Genomic DNA, 17,502 nt, shown 5'->3' on the forward strand with positions numbered 1-17,502 from the left:
CTTCCAGTTCTTGGGAATTATGAATTAAATTGCTGTAAATATCTGTGTGCAGGTTTTTGTGTGGACATAAGTTTTCTACTCTTTATGTGAATACCTAGGAGTGCAGTCACAGGATCATATGGTAAGACAGTTTAGCTTTGTAAGAAACCACCAGACTGTCTTCCAAAGTGGCTGTGCCATTTTACATTCCCATCAACAATGAATGAGAGTTACTGTTGCTCCATCCATATCCTTACCAGCATTTGGTACTGTTAGTTTTTTGGATTTTAGCCATTCTAATAGGTATGTAGTTGTATCTTGTTGTTTTAAGTTACATTTATCTAATAACATCTAATTATTACTTGAGCATCTTTTCATATACTTCTTTGATACCTGTATACCTTCCTTGGCAAGATGTTCAGGTCTTTGTCCATTTTTAAATTGGGTTGTTTGTTTTCTTATTGTTGAGTTTGAAGAGATCATTGTATATTTTGAATACAAGTCCATTACCTGATACGTGTTTTGCAAATATTTTTTCCCCAGTCTGTGGCTTATCTTTTTATCCTCTTAAGTGTCTTTGTAGAGAAGATTTTGTTGTTGTTTTTTAATTTTTTGGCCGCACCATGCAGCATGTGGGATCTTAGTTCCCCTACCAGGGTTCGAACAAGTGCCCCCTGCAGTGGGAGCATGGAGTTTAAATCACTGGACTGCCAGGGAAGTCCCCAGATGGTTTTATTTTATTTTTTTAAGTTTTTTTTTTTTTGATGTAGACCATTTTTAAAGTCTTTATTGAATTTGTTACAATATTGCTTCTGTTTTATGTTTTGGGTTTTTGGCCCCAAGGCACGTGGGATCTTAGCTTCCCGACCAGGGATCTAACCTGCACCCCCTGCATTGGAAGGTGAAATCTTAAACACTGGACTGCCAGGGAATTCCCACCAGATGGTTTTAATGAAGTCCAGGTTACCAATTTTTTCTTTCATGGATGTGAAAACTCATCACCCAATTCAGGGTCACCTAAATTTTCTCCTTTGTTACCTTCTAGAAGTTTTATAGTTTCATGTTTTATATTTAGGCCTATGATCCATTATAAGTTAATATTTATGAAAGATGTAAGGGCAGTGTCTAGATTTTTTTTTCTTTTTTTGTATGTGGATGTCCAGCTATTCCAGCAAGATATATTGAAAAGAGTACCTTTTCTCCATTGAATAGTCTTTTCTCCTTTGTCAAGGATCAGTTGACTATATTTGTGCAGGTCTATTTCTGAGTTCTCTATTCTCTTCCATTGATCTATTTGTCTCTTCTTTCATTAATACCACACTGTTTTGATTATTGTAGCTTTATAATAAATCTTTTTTTTTTTTTTTTTTTTTTGTGGCACGCGGGCCTCTTACTGTTGTGGCCTCTCCTGTTGCGGAGCACAGACTCCGGATGCGCAGGCTCAGCGGCCATGGCTCACGGGCCCAGCCGCTCCGCAGCATGTGGGATCTTCCCAGACCGGGGCACGAACCTGTGTCCCCTGCATCGGCAGGTGGACTCTCAACCACTGCGCCACCAGGGGAGCCCTATAATAAATCTTGAAGTTTGGTAGCATCAATCCTCTGATTCATTGGTGTTTAAATTTTTTTTTTACTTTTTATGTTTACATTTTATTTTTTTAGTCAAAGTATAATTGACTTATAATATTATATTAGTTTTAGGTGTACAATTTAGTAATTAAATATTTTCATACATTACAAAATGATCACCACTTTTGGTGTTTAAAATTTGAATTTCATAATTTCAATGTGTTCCACATGTATACTGTTAAGTTCAACTTGAAACTCTTGTCAAGTAGATGGTGGCATTTCATATACTCTATTTACAGAGGCATAAAGAGCCTAAGTAACCTGTTCATCCAACAGGTCACAGAGCCTTGGCTTTTCAGTGCCTGGGTGCACTAACCTGCTCCCTGGGGGAAAAAACCTTCTCTACTGTCTACAAGGTTAACAACTACTCCTCGTTATACATTAAAACACTGGAATTCTATTTGACCTGTCTTTTGTGAGTTTGATTAGCAAAAGTCATCACCCTAATTTTGACTGATACCAGGCACCCTGGCACCACTGAGAGTCTAACTGTATAGAACTGGGCTTGGCCCCTGGACTCTGAGTTCTGCCCAAAACTATCACCTTGAAAGTTTTTACAGCAGATTCTCCTGGCTGACTAGCCCAAAATCCATTCATTAATCTCCTTTCCTTTGCCTCTTCTTGCAATACAGAGGCTGGACAGGCTAAATAATTGTCTTCTGGAATTTTCCAAACCTACCTTGTAGGTAGTCATAAGACATAGTTCTGGCAAGTGAGATATAAGCAGAAATCTTTTGGGGGCTTCTAAAAAGCTTTTACTTTTTTAATAAAAGACAGTTAGTGCTGTTTCCTTTTCCCCTGTTCCTCTTGCCTTGAACATAGATATGATGCTTGGTGCTGCAGCAGCCATTCTGTTACTACATTGAAAAACTAAAACAGAGGATGCTGGAGCAGAAAAAAATAGAAACAAATTATGTTGAACAGCTGAACTAATTACAATAGTCACCTACCTCAGGACTTCTTGTTATGTGAGAAAACTCGACTTCATGTGTTAAAGCCACTGCTGGTCAAGTTATTTATTACTGGCTGCTAAAACAGTCTCAATCAATCTGCTAACTATTCTTGTGGGGCCATCATTGCCTGTACATTTCTTTTGGATGCTTCTTTTGGAAATATCATAGGATTCTTTGACCTAGTCTCTTGAATGTCCCCTTTAGTGGCAATCTCTGTCCCTTTTTTGGCTGGATTGGAAAGAAATGGAGATATCTCATTTAGGAAAGTGGGGACATGAGAGCTGTATTCATTATCTAAAGCTTTTTTAAGAGCAAAAGAGATCATTTTGACGGTCACTCCTGCTCTTACCAAATTGACCCAAGCCTTTACAATGTACACAAGTATCACCTCATTTAATACACAAAATCTATGTTGCCACAGAGAACAGAATTGAGACAAGTAAGTGGAAGTAGGAACTTTATTACAAAGAAGAACTTTCTAATGATCAGAATAATGCAAACGAGGAAATGTGTTGCCCTGTGAGAGGGAGAATTGCTCTCCTGGGAAGGGCTGATAAGAAAGCTGAGGATGCTGAGCAGGGAAGCAGATTAGGGCCCTCTTGACTCTAAGATTCAGACCCAAACTTGGGGCATGAGATTGGCTAACTCTTTCTTAGTCTAGCTAAGCAGGGTTTTAAAGAAGGAACAGAAGATCAATAAGATAAATGGGAGGAGAATGATTCCAAGCTGAAGGAATAGTTTGAACACAGGTGCAGTGTGCTCAAGACGACTTGGGATAGTCTTGGTTTTTTGTTTTTTTTTTGGCTACGTTGGGTCTTCATTGCTGCGTGCGGGCTTTCTCAAGTTGCGGCAAACAGGTTACTCTTCGTTGCGATCCATGGGCTTCTCATTGCGGTGGCTTCTCTTGTTGCAGAGCACGGGCTCTAGGCGCGCCGGCTTCAGTAGTTGTGGCACACGGGCTTGGTAGTTGTGGCTCACGGGCTTAGTTGCTCCTTGGCATGTGGGATCTTCCCGGACCAGGGCTCAAACCCGTGTCCCCTGCATTGGCAGGAGGATTCCTAAGAGTTGGGATACTCTTGATGAACCAGTTGGACAGGAGTGGACAGTTTGGGCCCTTGAGGATTTGTGACTTTAGGCAAGTCACCAGACTGTTCTAAACCAGTTTTCTCTTTGGTAAAATGAAGGGACTAACTGAAATCAGTTGGTCTCAACTTTTCTCACAGTGAACTAGAGTCTACTCCCAAAGGCTTTGTGACCACAAGTCCTAAAGAAAATACAATGAGGGAATACATTTAAAAAAAATATTTAGGGCTTCCCTGGTGGCGCAGTGGTTGAGAGTCCGCCTGCCGATGCAGGGGACACGGGTTTGTGCCCTGATCCCGGAAGATCCCACATGCCGCGGAGCGGCTGGGCCCGCGAGCCATGGCCGCGGAGCCTGTGTGTCCGGAGCCTGTGCTCCGCAACGGGAGAGGCCACAGCAGTGAGAGGCCCGCGTACAGCAAAAAAAAAAAAAAAAAAAAAAAAAAAAAAAAAAAAAAAAAAAAAAAATTTAATTACAAACTACTTCAAACATTCCAAAAAGTATGATAATAATATAACCACGAAGATAAAAGTGATGTTTAATATTTTGCTGTGTTTACTATTGATCTCTTTTTAAAGAACTATGTTACCACTATAGCTAAAACCCCATCGCTCATCTCTTTTTTCTTCCTTTTTCTCAGAGGTAACCACTTTCCCAAATTGCTATGTGTTTTTCCCATTTAAGTTTTTGTACTTTTATTTCATATAAAAGCATCTATAATATGTGGTATTTTTGTGTTGTTTTACATCAATATCATACTGAATAGATCATTTTTCAACTTCCTTTTTTCCACTTCTTATTATGTTTTTAAGATTTATCTATCTTGACAGCATGTAAATCACTGAATTGGTTGTGTAGTACTTCATGGTACAAACAAACCACAATTCACCCATCCATTCCCCTACAGAGGACAGTTGGGTTGTTCTGACTCTTTTTGCTATTGTGACAAGAGTTGGAAGACATAACCTTGCCCATGTTTTCTTGTGCACATGGGCAACAGTTCCTCTAAAATATCAGAAGTTAAGTTGCTGGGTTGTAAAATATGAGCATCTTCAATTTCAGCTTGAATATACCCCCTTTTGACCAGGAGTCCAATCAGGAAGTGAAAATAGTGGTGTCAGTGAGTACCTCTGTAGAGCTGATCAGCTGGAGCATCATCTGATGCTTTTAGGAGAGGGAAAAAAAAAGCTGCATTCACTGCCACAAGACTTATTTGCATAATCTTTGTCTACTTCCAAAACCCAAATCAGAGAATATTAGAATTGGTCACTTAATTAAATATCTATATAATACAATAATTTCTTCTAGAGTGTCCTGGACAGATGATTATACATCCTATACCTGAACACTACTGAAGACAGAGAGCTCAAAACTTCCCAAGTAACTCAGCTCTAATGCTTAGAAAGTTCTCTCTTGAACTGATCTGAAAACACCTATGGCTGGAAGGGAGTCTCATTCTGAATTAAACCCCTTGTGATTCTCTGTTTCTTCTATGTTTCTTGTATGTAAAATGAGAGTAAGAATAATACTTATCTCATAAGGTAGCAGTGAGAATCAAATAAGTTATTGTGTGTTTGAATGTATATATGTGTGTGTACATAGATAAATGCATATATATGCATATATATTCACATATATGTATGCATATACATATGTGTACATAGATATATGTATATGCATGTATACATATGCAATATATAAACATGTCATATATACATATATATTCATAGATGTAGAAAAGAAAAAGAGTACATGAGAGAACAAGTGGGCTCCTTGTAGAAAATAATAACTAATAGATGTAGCTATTATTAATATTCTTCTTCTTGCTGTCATCGACTCTCTACCAACAAAATTTCTTTCTGACAACAAATATTTACCGAGTGTCTGCTGTGTGCCAAAGACTGTGCTAAGAGTCACAGAAACATCAACCACGCTTCCCTGTCGGTATTTCTAAGATCATCTATGACATTGCCAGCATAGAACAAGGGTTTAAAATGGGGATTCTGGATTCAAATAATCTGGGTTTTAATCCCAACTGTACTAGCTATGTGATTTGTGAGAGTATTGCTTAATTCACTGATAAGCACTTATCTCCCATGGTAAATGTTCAATAAATGTTAGCAATTATTCAGTTGAATTGACCCAATGTTTCAGCCTGAACCTGGGGAGCCACAGAAAGATGATCTCAAAGCTTTCTTCCAGTCCCAAAGTTTATAGTTTTTTTAAAATTCGATGGAACATGTATCTGTAGGAGAGAGATCAGGAGAAATAAACCATAACATTTTTAGGAGAAAGGCATTTCACAAAGCTGAATTTACAAGTGTAGGCCCTAACTCCTCCAAATGGGGAGAAATCACACTTAGGGAGCTTACACACTAATTCAACTCTCTTTTTTTAAAAAATAGGATTGTTTTTTGTTTTCTTTATTAATTTACTTATTTATTTTTGGCTGCATTGGGTCTTCGTTGCTGCCTGTGGGGGTCACTATTTGTTGCGGTGCACAGGCTTCTCATTGCAGTGGCTTATCTTGTTGTGGAGCACAGGCTCTAGGCGCACAAGCTTCAGTAGTTGTGGCACACGAGCTTAGTTGCTCCATGGCATGTGGGGTCTTCCCTGACCAGGGATTGAACCCACGTCCCCTGCACTGGCAGACAGATTCTTAACCACTGTGCCACCAGGGAAGTCCCACTAATTCAACTCTTGATATAAGCAGAAGCAGGAAAAAACAAGCAACTCATGGAGTGATGAACATTGGACAAACACTATAAATGCTAAGTATGTGTATACAGTTCTTCCTGAGGGTAGGTGCTGCCTGGTTCTCACTGGAGGGACAGGTAATCTTCAAAAGCTCAGACTCTAGAGTCAGGCAGATGTGGGTTTGAATCTCAAATTGGTTCCTTATCAGCTATGTGACCCTGGGCAAGTTGCTTTTTAACTCTTTTATGCCTCAGCTTCCTCTACAACAAAAACAGACATAGTAGGGGCTTCCCTGGTGGCGCAGTGGTTGAGAGTCTGCCTGCCGATGCAGGGGACGCAGGTTCATGCCCCGGTCCGGGAGGATCCCACATGCCACGGAGCGGCTGGCCCTGTGAGCCATGGCCGCTGGGCGTGCGCGTCCGGAGCCTGTGCTCCGCAACGGGAGAGGCCACAACAGTGAGAGGCCCACGTACCGCAAAAAAAAAAAACAAAAAACAGACATAGTATTATTAGAGTAACTATCTAAGGAACTGTATTCAGTACAGTGCTGACATTGTAAGTACACGCTCAACAAAAGCAAATTATGGATATTATCTGACAGATGACACCCTGTGGGTGAGCGACAAGTTTCCATTCTCAGAAGATGACCATGTCTTCCTTTTCTGACTCGAGGCTCCTCATGGGTGGGGCCTGGTTTCTACCTACAGAAGTTAGGCATGATGACTCCCTTGTGACCTTGGGAACTTCCTTAGAGAGGAAGTGTCTCCTGCATCAGACTTGGGACTCCACAAGGCTGGAACCGCCTCTCTTTTTCAGAGGTGGGACCAGCAGTCTCAGATGGAACTTTCTCCCAACAAACTGAGTGTTCCCAGAGTGTGTGTGTGGCTGGCTCCCCTCCAGGCCACCCGGTGTAGACTGATTACCTTTTATATTCTTCCTTCAGGCCGGGGAGCCAAGAGTGAGGAATGTACCACTTCAGCAGCCCCCCAGAGCAGGAAGAAGTAAGGTGAGACTTGGCTCTGGGGTGACCCTGGGGCCCCAGCCTGAAGAGTCCCGCAATTAAGGGGCTCTGAGGGAGTCTTGAGGAGGCTCTTAGGAGACTGTGTCGGGCTCTGGGGGCAATGGGTGAGGGGAGTGTCCCAGAAGCGACAGGAGGGAGCATTTTGCGCGCATATAGGGTGGAAGGTGCGTCCGGGTAACTAATGGCAACTGGGCGGGGTGAGCCCGCGCTGCGGGAGCTCTTCGACGGAGAAAAACTACGACTCCCAGGTTGCTCCAGGCTTAGCCCGGCTTTTCCGCCCGCCCACTGGCTGCCGGTCTGGCGAGCTGCGAAGCGGATTGGCCGCGGCCGTGCGGGGCTCCCCAACTAGCAGGTTAGTGGGCGCCGCCGGCAGCAGACATTGACCAGGAGCAGGGGGTGGAGGGGCCCCTGATCGCCATTCTGGAAACGGCCGGGCGCTGTCTCTGTAGCGTAGCCGCTGGCTGCGAGGCGCGGGGCGGGGGCGGAGACTGCGTGGCGCAGGCGCGGTGCTGGGCTTCTCCTGGGTCCCCAGACAGCTGGAGGAGATAAACAGAGGAGGAGGAGGGAGGGGAGTGCGTGTGTGAGAGCGCGCGAGGGAGTGTGAGTGTGTGTGAGCGCGGGTGTGAGGCGGTGCGCAGGGGCGGGCGGAGGCGCTGTCCGGCCCCGGCCAGGCGCCAGGCGGGGAGCATGGGAAGGGGCTAGAGCTGCCCGGGCCCCCCAGCCCCCTCCCCGGGATCCGCGCCCCGCGTCCGGGGAGAGGGGCCGGGCCCCCCGGACGGACATGGGCTCCTGAAGTTGCGCCGCCACCGGTCCTGGGAAGAGGCCTGACAGGTACGGGTAGCCGCCGCCCCCTGCTCTCCGCGGGCGCCGAGGCGAGGACCGGCTCCGGCAGCCTCGGCACACGGGCCGCCAGCTCTGGGCCGGCCCCAGCCCTGCCGGCCCGGGGGCCTGAACCCGTCCACCTGAGGGCTCCAGGGTGTCCCGAGAAGGGGCAGGCCTCGCCGTGTCGGAGGGCAGAGTGGGCCGGGGGCGGGGTGGGGACGGAGGGCTGGTAGGGACGTGGGGGGAAGACTCTGGGAGTTCGGGGAGGCTCTTCCGAGGGAGAGGTGGAAGTCGTCCCATCACGGGACTTTTTTGCAGAGTTTTTGTTTGACATCTGATCTGGCGCGGGTCTCAGGAAGAAGGGGGCAGGTGGAAGTGTCGGGAGGGCAACGTTGACCTGACCTGCTCTCTCTTAGTTTCCATCTCTGTGTGTGTGTGTGTGTGTCCGTCCCCGTGTCCAGTCCAGGCTTCTGGCAGCCGCAGATGCCTTCAGTGGCCCATCCTGGCACCAAACTGAACTCTGCCGAGGTGTTTCCACCAGGCGACTGTAGCGCCCGTACAAAGGGCCTTTACTTGGGAACTGGCTATTCAGTACCCACTTCAAAGGGCAAATGGGAAGTGTGGAGTAGGAGAGAGACTGCGACCCAGCAGGATCCAATTCTCGTTGCTGAAAGCTGCAGTGAGACGCCCCCTTGCCAGCCAGGTTGAATTCGCATAGTGCCCTCTGGCTCTCTCTTCTGCAGGTGTACTACTAGGGTCTCTAGAAAAGAGGCATCGGGATTTATGACTAATGTCTAACAACCTAATTTGACTATTTCCTCCAAAGGCCTTTCCTTCCATGACTTTCTTTAACTTCCTGAGGTAGTGGTAAAGCAACTTTAAAAAGTTTTCCTCTCAAGCTAGTGAGTTTAAAAGCCTGGTAGTGTGGATGTAGCTTCCCCATTCTTCCCAAAGATAGGGTAGATGATCAGGGCAAAGTGGCAGTTAAGTCTTCCCTTTTAATAAAGACGGAAACAGTTTTGAGAAGAAGATTATTATTCTGAGGTCACGTCCTGACTCAAAGGCATTATGAAATCCCCACCTAGGGCACAGGTATGCCCAGTGGCCTCACTAAGCTTTTCTGTACATTGCAGTCCTCCTTGAGTGGCCAGTCTCTGTTCACTAAGTTGAAGGAACTACTAAAGGCTATTTTTGGTTTGAATTCTGGCTGTTGCTTCTTTTTAATTATATTTTTAAAGGGATTGAATTGAATCTTGGCTATTGAACATAGTGATAACCAGATCTTCTATCACAGGCCAAGGAGTAATTAGTAGGGCTCCTTTGGGCCGAGTCTAAGACTAACAATGGATTTTTTTCATTGCAGTTTGTTGTATTTCATCGGCAGGTGGGAAACAACCTTTTCTGCCATAGTTTGTGATCATGCTGCTTAATTCTTGAGTCCAGCTGTCCTTCCCTCTTAACCTATTTGGGGACACTTATGTTCACGTCACATCCCACTTTGTAGAAGCACTGCTTTGGGTCAACTCTGAAGAATAACTGAACAACAATTCATATTTCTGCCTGGGACTCCTTCCCTTGGTGTCACTGAAGGAAAGAGAATATGTGTAGTGATTGTGGTGATGGTGTTAACATTGACGATTTGCCAGTTTTGAGTTTTAAAGTTGTCAAACAGCTGACAGTTTTTCTAGCTGGTAAGAACTCATGGGACATCCTATGGAGGGTATTTTCATGCATGTGGGCTTCAGAATCTGGAAGGATACAACTGAAGAAGCCCCCTGCTAAAATCTGTGGCTCTTGAGGGGCCAACTGCTGGGAAGACCCAAAAGTGTGACTTTAATTATTCTTCAATTATTTTTATTTTTCTTCTCTCCTTTTTGAATTAAGGAGTATAGCCCATGTGTGCAGTCCTGGGTCTCAGAGAGGGAGTCATAGACAATGTGTAATGTGGTGATACTTAACCTTTTCTTTTGGGCCACTGGTTTAATGATCCATTCTGTTTCCTTTCTTCTTTTATCCTCACCTTTCCAGATTCTCCACTGCATCTTTGGGCTGCCAAACTCATATAATTCTTAGGCTGTGCTTTCTTCTCAGCTGTCTAATAAGCTCTTCAAAAACCCAAGCCCTGACAGTTGCCGTCAGAAACCAGTCCCTTGGTGTTACGTTTAATTCTGGCTAATTTACTTTGAGGGATATTTACTAATTGGAATACATCCTAAAAAGTGACTGACATTTATTGAGGGCCTGGTATATGTCACGCTCTGTGCTAGGTAGTGTTCTTACTTTATCTAATTTAACCTTCATGACTACCATGTGAAGTGAAAGTTTTTCCTATTATGCATATGAAGACACAGGTTCAGAGAGGTAGAATAACTTGCTTAAGGTCACACAGCTAGTAAGTGAAAGGATCAGAATTCAGACCCAGGTCTGTCTCCTCAGGGACTGTGACACTTGAGCAAGAGCTGAAAGGACCAAAGCTAAGAGCCTGGGGGAACACATACTTGAAGAACTGTCTTTGGAAAAGGAACTGGACTTTCTCTTGTGTGATTCTGCAAGGCAGCACTAGGATCAAAGGATGGAAATTCCAAGAGGGTAGATGTTGGCTTGACAAGAGAGAATTTGGCTTTCTAAAAACAGAATGGGCTGCCTTGTGGGGGAGTGAGTTACCCATCATTGGAGGTATTCAAGCAGAGGCTTTGCCACTTCTTATCAAGGATATGGTAGAGGAGTTCATACTTATGTAGTTAAATTGGACTGAGTTTTTTTTTAGTGTTTTAAACTCTGTTATTATATAAAAATTATATCAAATTCCTGTCATTTTGATCTGTAAAAAACTAATATGTATTGAATACTTACTTTGTGCCTGGCACTTGCTGAACACTTTTCCTACAGTATTTCATTTAATCTTCAGAAGTCCCTGAGGTAAGTATTATCACTATTCCCACTTTACAAATGAGGAAACTTGAGGGTCCAGAAAGTTGAAAAATATGCTGGAGGTTACACAGCTAGTAGTAGTAGGGCTGATATTTGAACCTATGTCTGCACCTTCTTAGTTGTGTAACCTAGAGTAAGGCACGTGTTCTCTCTGAGCTATACTTTCCTCATATGTGAAGTGAGCACCTACCTTACAGTGGGTATATAAGGACTAAATGATGTAATACATGCTTTTCACTAGATCTCATCTTTTGCCCCCGAGAGCCTGAGTTTGGGGGTAAAGGGCTGCCACTTTGGTTTCTTCAGGTTGAATTCAGGCCTGACTGAAACCCTGAGAGTTCTGGGGTTCATTCTTGGTGCTATTAGTAACAGCTGCTGACTCCACAAAGGGCTTTGTAGCATTAGTAACTAATACCTTAAAAACTTGAGGCCTGAATAAGAGGAGTATTCAGTCAACAGGTTGGAGTATTGGAGGCAGTGTCAGAAGCTGTGTGGAAAGAAAATTCTCACCCTATTGTAGAATCAGATTCAGGGATCACTGTTTGCATTTTTATATTTAATGTCTTATTTTAGGGTGAACAAGGTCACAACTGCTAGAGCTGTGACAGAGCTGGATGCCAAGAATAATAACCCTTAATCCTCCCTGTAGCCATCTGGGGAGGTATTAACCCCATTTTCTTGGGGAGGGGGCAGAGCAGGGTCAGTCTGTGCCCAGATAGCTATCTGCAAGCTCTCTAGAGGCAGTGTTAGCATCAGGACCTTGGTAAAATTTTGTCCTTGTTCATAACCCCCAGATTCTGTTTTCCTAAAGCATAAAACTGTGCTTATTCCTGAACCTTTTAGAGAGCCTTTATCAGAATGGGAGGCAGGCACTTCTGGTCAGGGAGCTTCATCAGTTGAGGCCTGAGTGTTTGGGTGCCAGTGGCTTACCTGGTTCCCTCTTGAGTCAGATATCTGGATGTAACACCGCTGCAAATGAATCAGAAAGGAAGCATTTCCAAATTGATTGGCTTAGTTTTCCTTGACCCTTCTGCTAGGAGTAAAGTTAGAGGACGAAACTTAAAGGGCTTCCCTGTGAAAAGGTACTTTGAGTTGTGGCAGGATTTGGAAAGATGGAAGTTAAAGGCAAAATGCAAGACTGTGGATGCTCTTGAATACAATGAGAAGGGCTAGCATTATCAGAATATGCTTCCATTTCTCTTTCTGTTCCCTTGCATTACCTTAAGGTAATTGTGGCCCTAGGAGAAGGCAGATAAATTATCTGTGATCACTGAAAAACAAAGCTCTGAAAACATCAGGAAATTTTTTCACAAAACCCAAATCGCGATACAGAACCATACAGGCAGAGAAGACATCAAGGTGAGTTTTCATCCAGAGCCTCCCACAAGTGAAGCATTTCTTAGGATGGCCTTCCACAGAGAAAGCTTCAGTCAGTCCCATATGGAATCATTTAAGCCAGGAGCCTCAAAGGTGGCAGAGAACTTTTCCAAAGATGCTTTGCCGATGGGCTTGTCCTACCGTCCACACCTTTCTCAGATGATGTCCTTGTGCCAACTTAGTCCATGACCCTGAAATGCAATCTTTAAATTTGTGTTTGAGACCATCAGAGTCAAGGTGATTTTGATTCCTTAGCCTAACCCTAAGAAACGATAAGAGACAAAGTTTCTATTGGGGAAGACTGCCTGGATGTGGTCTGATTAAAGATAATAGTAGTAACTCTTTTTTAGTGGCCAACAGCCTGGGTCCTGGAGTTAAGCTATCTAGTTTGACTCTTCATTTAATTACTGTAACTTTGGGCAAGTTAACTTCTCCATGCCTCAGATCCTTCATCTATAAAATGAGGATAATAGTAGTACCTGTCTCACAGGGCTGTTAGGAGGAGTCTGTCAGATAACACTTGTAAAATGTTTAGAATGTTCAATAAATATTATTTACTATGCTCAGTGTCAGGCATTTTACATATGTGGCTCTTCCATTCCTCATCAGTCTGTGAAGGTAGGCTTTATCATCCCTGTTTTTTTTTAAATTAACTTATTTATTTATTTATTTATTTATGGCCGCGCTGGGTCTTAGTTGTGGCGCGAGAGATCTTTGTTGCAGCATGTTTAGTTGAGGCATGCGGGATCTTTAGTTCTGGCATGCAGACTCTTAGTTGAGGCATACATGTGGGATCTAGTTCCCCGACCAGGGATCAAACCTGGGCCCCCTGCATTGGGAGCGTGGAGTCTTACCACTGGACCACCAGGAAAGGCCCATCATCTCTGTTTTATAGATTGGGAAACTGAGGTTTAGAAATGCAGTCACACAGAAAGTAGGTGGCAGAACTGGATTGAACTTTAGGTCTGTCGGACTCCACAGCCCAACTGTTTTTATTTTATTATACTAGTTCCAATTACCTTTATGCATTGGAAGTGCTTTTTTTTTCCCTATAGGATTGCTTCAGTAGGAAAACCATCGCAAATAGAGGGAAAGGAAACTTGCATACATCTTTTGCATAATTCAGAATGTTGAAAGGGGGTCAGCTGTCACTCAGTGGGAGCACCTCCCTGCAGTGGTAGGCAGCAAGTCCAGAGGAAAGAGAATACAGATGACTTGGGTTCCATCTCCACTCTACTGCTACCTAGCAGTGTGTCCTTAGAATTATGGGATAAGGGCATTGGAACGGGTTTTGCAGCTCATCTCAGAGTCTACCTCTCATTTTACAGATGGGTAAATAGGCTGAGGGAATGAAATGTCATACTCAGAGTCACACAGCCAGTTAGAGGCAGATCTTGGCCTGGAGCACAAGACCCTAATCCCGGTTTAGTGCTTCTTCCTCAGTACCACATAGCATTGTGCTTCAATTCTCCATTAAATGGGGATGATAATAACTTTCTAGCTTCCTCACAAGGTTGTTGTGAAGTTTAAATGAAAAGCATGAACAAAAGCATTCTGATAGGTATAAAATACTGTTTGTATGCAAGGTAGTCGTGCTGTTATTCATTCAGCAAGTATTTATTGGTACCTGCTTAGCCCACATCACTCCTTGGGGACCGAGGAGGATCAATAGATGAATCAGATAAAGAGCTGGCCCTCAGGATGCTTTTAGTCTTTTTTTTTTGCGGTACGCAGGCCTCTCACTGTTGTGGCCTCTCCCATCGCGGAGCACAGGCTCCAGACACACAGGCTCAGCAGCCATGGCTCACAGGCCTAGCCGCTCCGTGGCATGTGGGGTCTTCCCAGACCGGGGCACGAACCCGTGTCCCCTGCATCGGCAGGCGGACTCTCAACCACTGCGCCACCAGGGAAGCCCGCTTTTAGTCTTTTAAGGAAGAGAAGCCACATAAATAACTACTGTTCAAGTTAGGAGACAGATGAAGGAAAGGGTGAGAACTAAAATTTCTTTTCATAAGTTGTCATTTTGAGGTAGAGAAAAGAAGAAAGTGTTTTGGGACTTTTCCTCCTTTACAATTGAGATATAATTTACTTACCATAAAACCTACCCTCTTAATGTGTGCAAATCTGCACTTTTTAATATATTCACAAAGTTGTGCAACCATCACCAATATGTAATTCTGGAACATTTTCATCACCCCCCAAAAGAAACCCATACCCTTTAGCTATGACTGCCTACCCTCCAATCATCCCATATTCTCCCTCAACACTAGACAACCACTAATCTACTTTCTGTCTCTATAGCTTTTTCTATTCTTGTCATTTCATATAAATGGATTCATACAATATGTGGCCTTTTGGGACTGGCTTCTTTCCCTTAACACAATGTTTTCAAGTTTCATCCATGTTATGGATGAATCAGTACTTCATTCCTTTTTATGGAAGAATAATATTCCATATATGGATATACCACATTTTATTTATCCATTGATGGACATTTGGGTTGTTTCTACTTTGGGGATATTATAAACAATGCTGCTATGCGTGTTCATGTACAAGTTTTCATGTGGACATAGGTTTTCATTTCTCTTGGAGTAGATACCTAGGAGTAGAATTTCTGGGTCATATGGTCACTCTAGGTTTAACTTTTTGAGAGGAGGCTTTTCTTAAACGATTTTTTCTTATTGAAAATAATACTGTCACTCACACTTAGTATTTACAGTGTGCCAGTTATCCCATGTAATCCTCACAACAGCCCTGAGGTAGGTACAATCATTATCTCTGTGTAACAGTTGAAAAAACAGCCAGTGTTTCTTGAATTATCACATGCCAGATATTGTGCTAAGTGTTTTACAATGCATTACTTCATTAATGCTCCCAATAACCCTGTGAGATAGATATTATTACATATACCTATATAGCAGGTAAAAATAAAAATAAAACAAAAAACCCAGGAGCTTAAAAGTAAACAGTTTTGGGGGTTTCTCTGGTGGCGCAGAGGTTGAGAGTCCGCCTGCCGATGCAGGGGACACGGGTTCGTGCCCCGGTCCGGGAAGATCCCACATGCCGCGGAGCAGCTAGGCCCGTGAGCCATGGCCAGTGAGCCTGCACGTCCGGAGCATGTGCTCCACAACGGGAGAGGCCACAACAGTGAGAAGCCCACGTACCGCAAAAAAAAAAAAAAAAAGTAAACAGCTTTGCCCAAGAACACAGCCTAGTGTGTGGTAGAGCCAGATTCAAACTCAAGTTTCTTTCCATCCAAAGCCAGTTTCTAGTGACTATTTCCACATTAACACAAAGCAATAAAAGTTGACAGTAGAATACTTGGAAAATACACAGGAACAGAAAGAAAAATATATCGCCTGTTGTCCTACCAGAGACATGACCACTGGCTAACAATTTTGGTGCATATCCTTCTTGTTATAGCGTTACATATGTACACTTTTTGGTTTGTATTTTTTCCCCAAGGCTGGGATGGCTATATATATGTCTTAAACCTGATTTTTTTTTTTTTTTTTTTTTTTTTGTGGTATGTGGGCCTTTCATTGTTGTGGCCTCTCCCGTTGCGGAGCACAGGCTCCAGACGCGCAGGCTCAGCGGCCGTGGCTCACGGGCCCAGCCGCTCCGTGGCATGTGGGATCTTCCCAGACCGGGGCATGAACCCATGTCCCCTGCATCGGCAGGCAGACTCTCAACCACTGCGCCACCAGGGAAGCCCAAACCTGATTTTTAAACTAAAATGATTAATGGTTTTTCCATTTCATTAAGCAGTCTTCCATGTTTTGAATGACTCTATAATAGGAAAAAAAGTGGGTTTTTTTGGGTTTTTTTGCCGCATCACGAGGCTCGTGGGAACTTCGTTCCCCAACCAGGAATCGAACCCGGTCCGCTGGCAGTAGAAGCGCAGAGTCCTAACCACTGGACGGCCAGGGAATTCCCAGAAAGAAAGATTTTTAAAAGGGCTTTATTAGAGAGAATTCCAAATGTATACAAAGTAAACAGAAGAGTATAATAAACCGCCATGTACTTATCATTCTATCTCGATAACTGTCAACATCCTGCCATTCTTGTTTCACCTATACCTCCCCTGCTTTCCACCCACCCATTCTATTTTTTAGGTAAAATTTAGAAACATGAAAACACAGTACTCTTGATTGTATAATTTTAACAAGTGAATATACCCATGTGAACATACCTCCAATATCCATGAAATCATACTCCCATCAATATATAGAGAGCCTTCTATCACTCTAGAAAGTTCTCAGATGTCCTTTTCTTGACAATCTCCACACCCCCAAGCAACACTTCTGATTTTTTTAAACTATACTTTGCCTGTTTTAGAACTTCATATAGATGGAATCATACAGTATATACTTTATGTCTGGCTTCTGTTGCTCAGAATCTAAGAGATTCTTCCATGTTGTTGCCTGTATTAGTAGTTCCTTTTTTTTTTTTTTTTCCTTTCAGTATGGGGGCCTGTCACTGTTGTGGCCTCTCCCATTGCGGAGCACAGGCTCCGGAAGCACAGGCTCAGCGGTCATGGCTCACGGGCCTAGCCGCTCCACGGCATGTGGGATCTTCCCGGACCGGGGCACGAACCCATGTCCCCTACATCAGCAGGTGGGCTCTCAACCACTGCGCCACCAGGGAAGCCCTCCTTTTTTTTTTTTAATATAACTTTTTTGGGATATAATCCATATGCCATATAATTCATGCATTTAAAGTATACAATTCATTGGTTTTTAGTAGACTCACAGATGTGCAACAATCACCACAGTCAATTTTAGAACATACTTAATCACCTCAAGAAGAAACTCCAAACCACAGTGAAATACCTCTTTACATCCACGAAGATGGCTATAATTAAAAAAAAAAAACAAGTGTTGGTGAGGGTGTGGAGAAAGTGGGACCCTTATACATTGGCTGGTGAGACTGTAAAATGGTACAGCTCCTATGGAAAACAGTTTGGCGATTCCTCAGATAGTTAAACATAGAATTACCATATGACCCAGCAAT

At 43.5% G+C, this 17,502-nt stretch overlaps 1 protein-coding gene across 5 annotated transcripts in view; it reads left to right on the forward strand.

The window, feature by feature from the left end:
* WDTC1 (WD and tetratricopeptide repeats 1) overlaps window positions 1-17,502 on the forward strand; it is a 104,455-nt gene that overhangs the window by 23,339 nt on the left and 63,614 nt on the right. For 4 of the 5 annotated variants that reach the window (XM_060089228.1, XM_060089232.1, XM_060089231.1 and 1 more), the window contains exon 1: window positions 7,747-8,190. The gene's annotated coding sequence lies outside the window, so the exon portion shown is untranslated. Of the gene's footprint in view, window positions 1-7,281; window positions 7,345-7,746; window positions 8,191-17,502 lie in introns of those variants that run through there. The other variant, XM_060089229.1, reaches the window with a different exon arrangement.

The sequence above is a fragment of the Mesoplodon densirostris genome, chromosome 2 (genome assembly GCF_025265405.1).
Source record: "Mesoplodon densirostris isolate mMesDen1 chromosome 2, mMesDen1 primary haplotype, whole genome shotgun sequence".
In the NCBI taxonomy this organism is placed as follows: domain Eukaryota; kingdom Metazoa; phylum Chordata; class Mammalia; order Artiodactyla; family Ziphiidae; genus Mesoplodon; species Mesoplodon densirostris.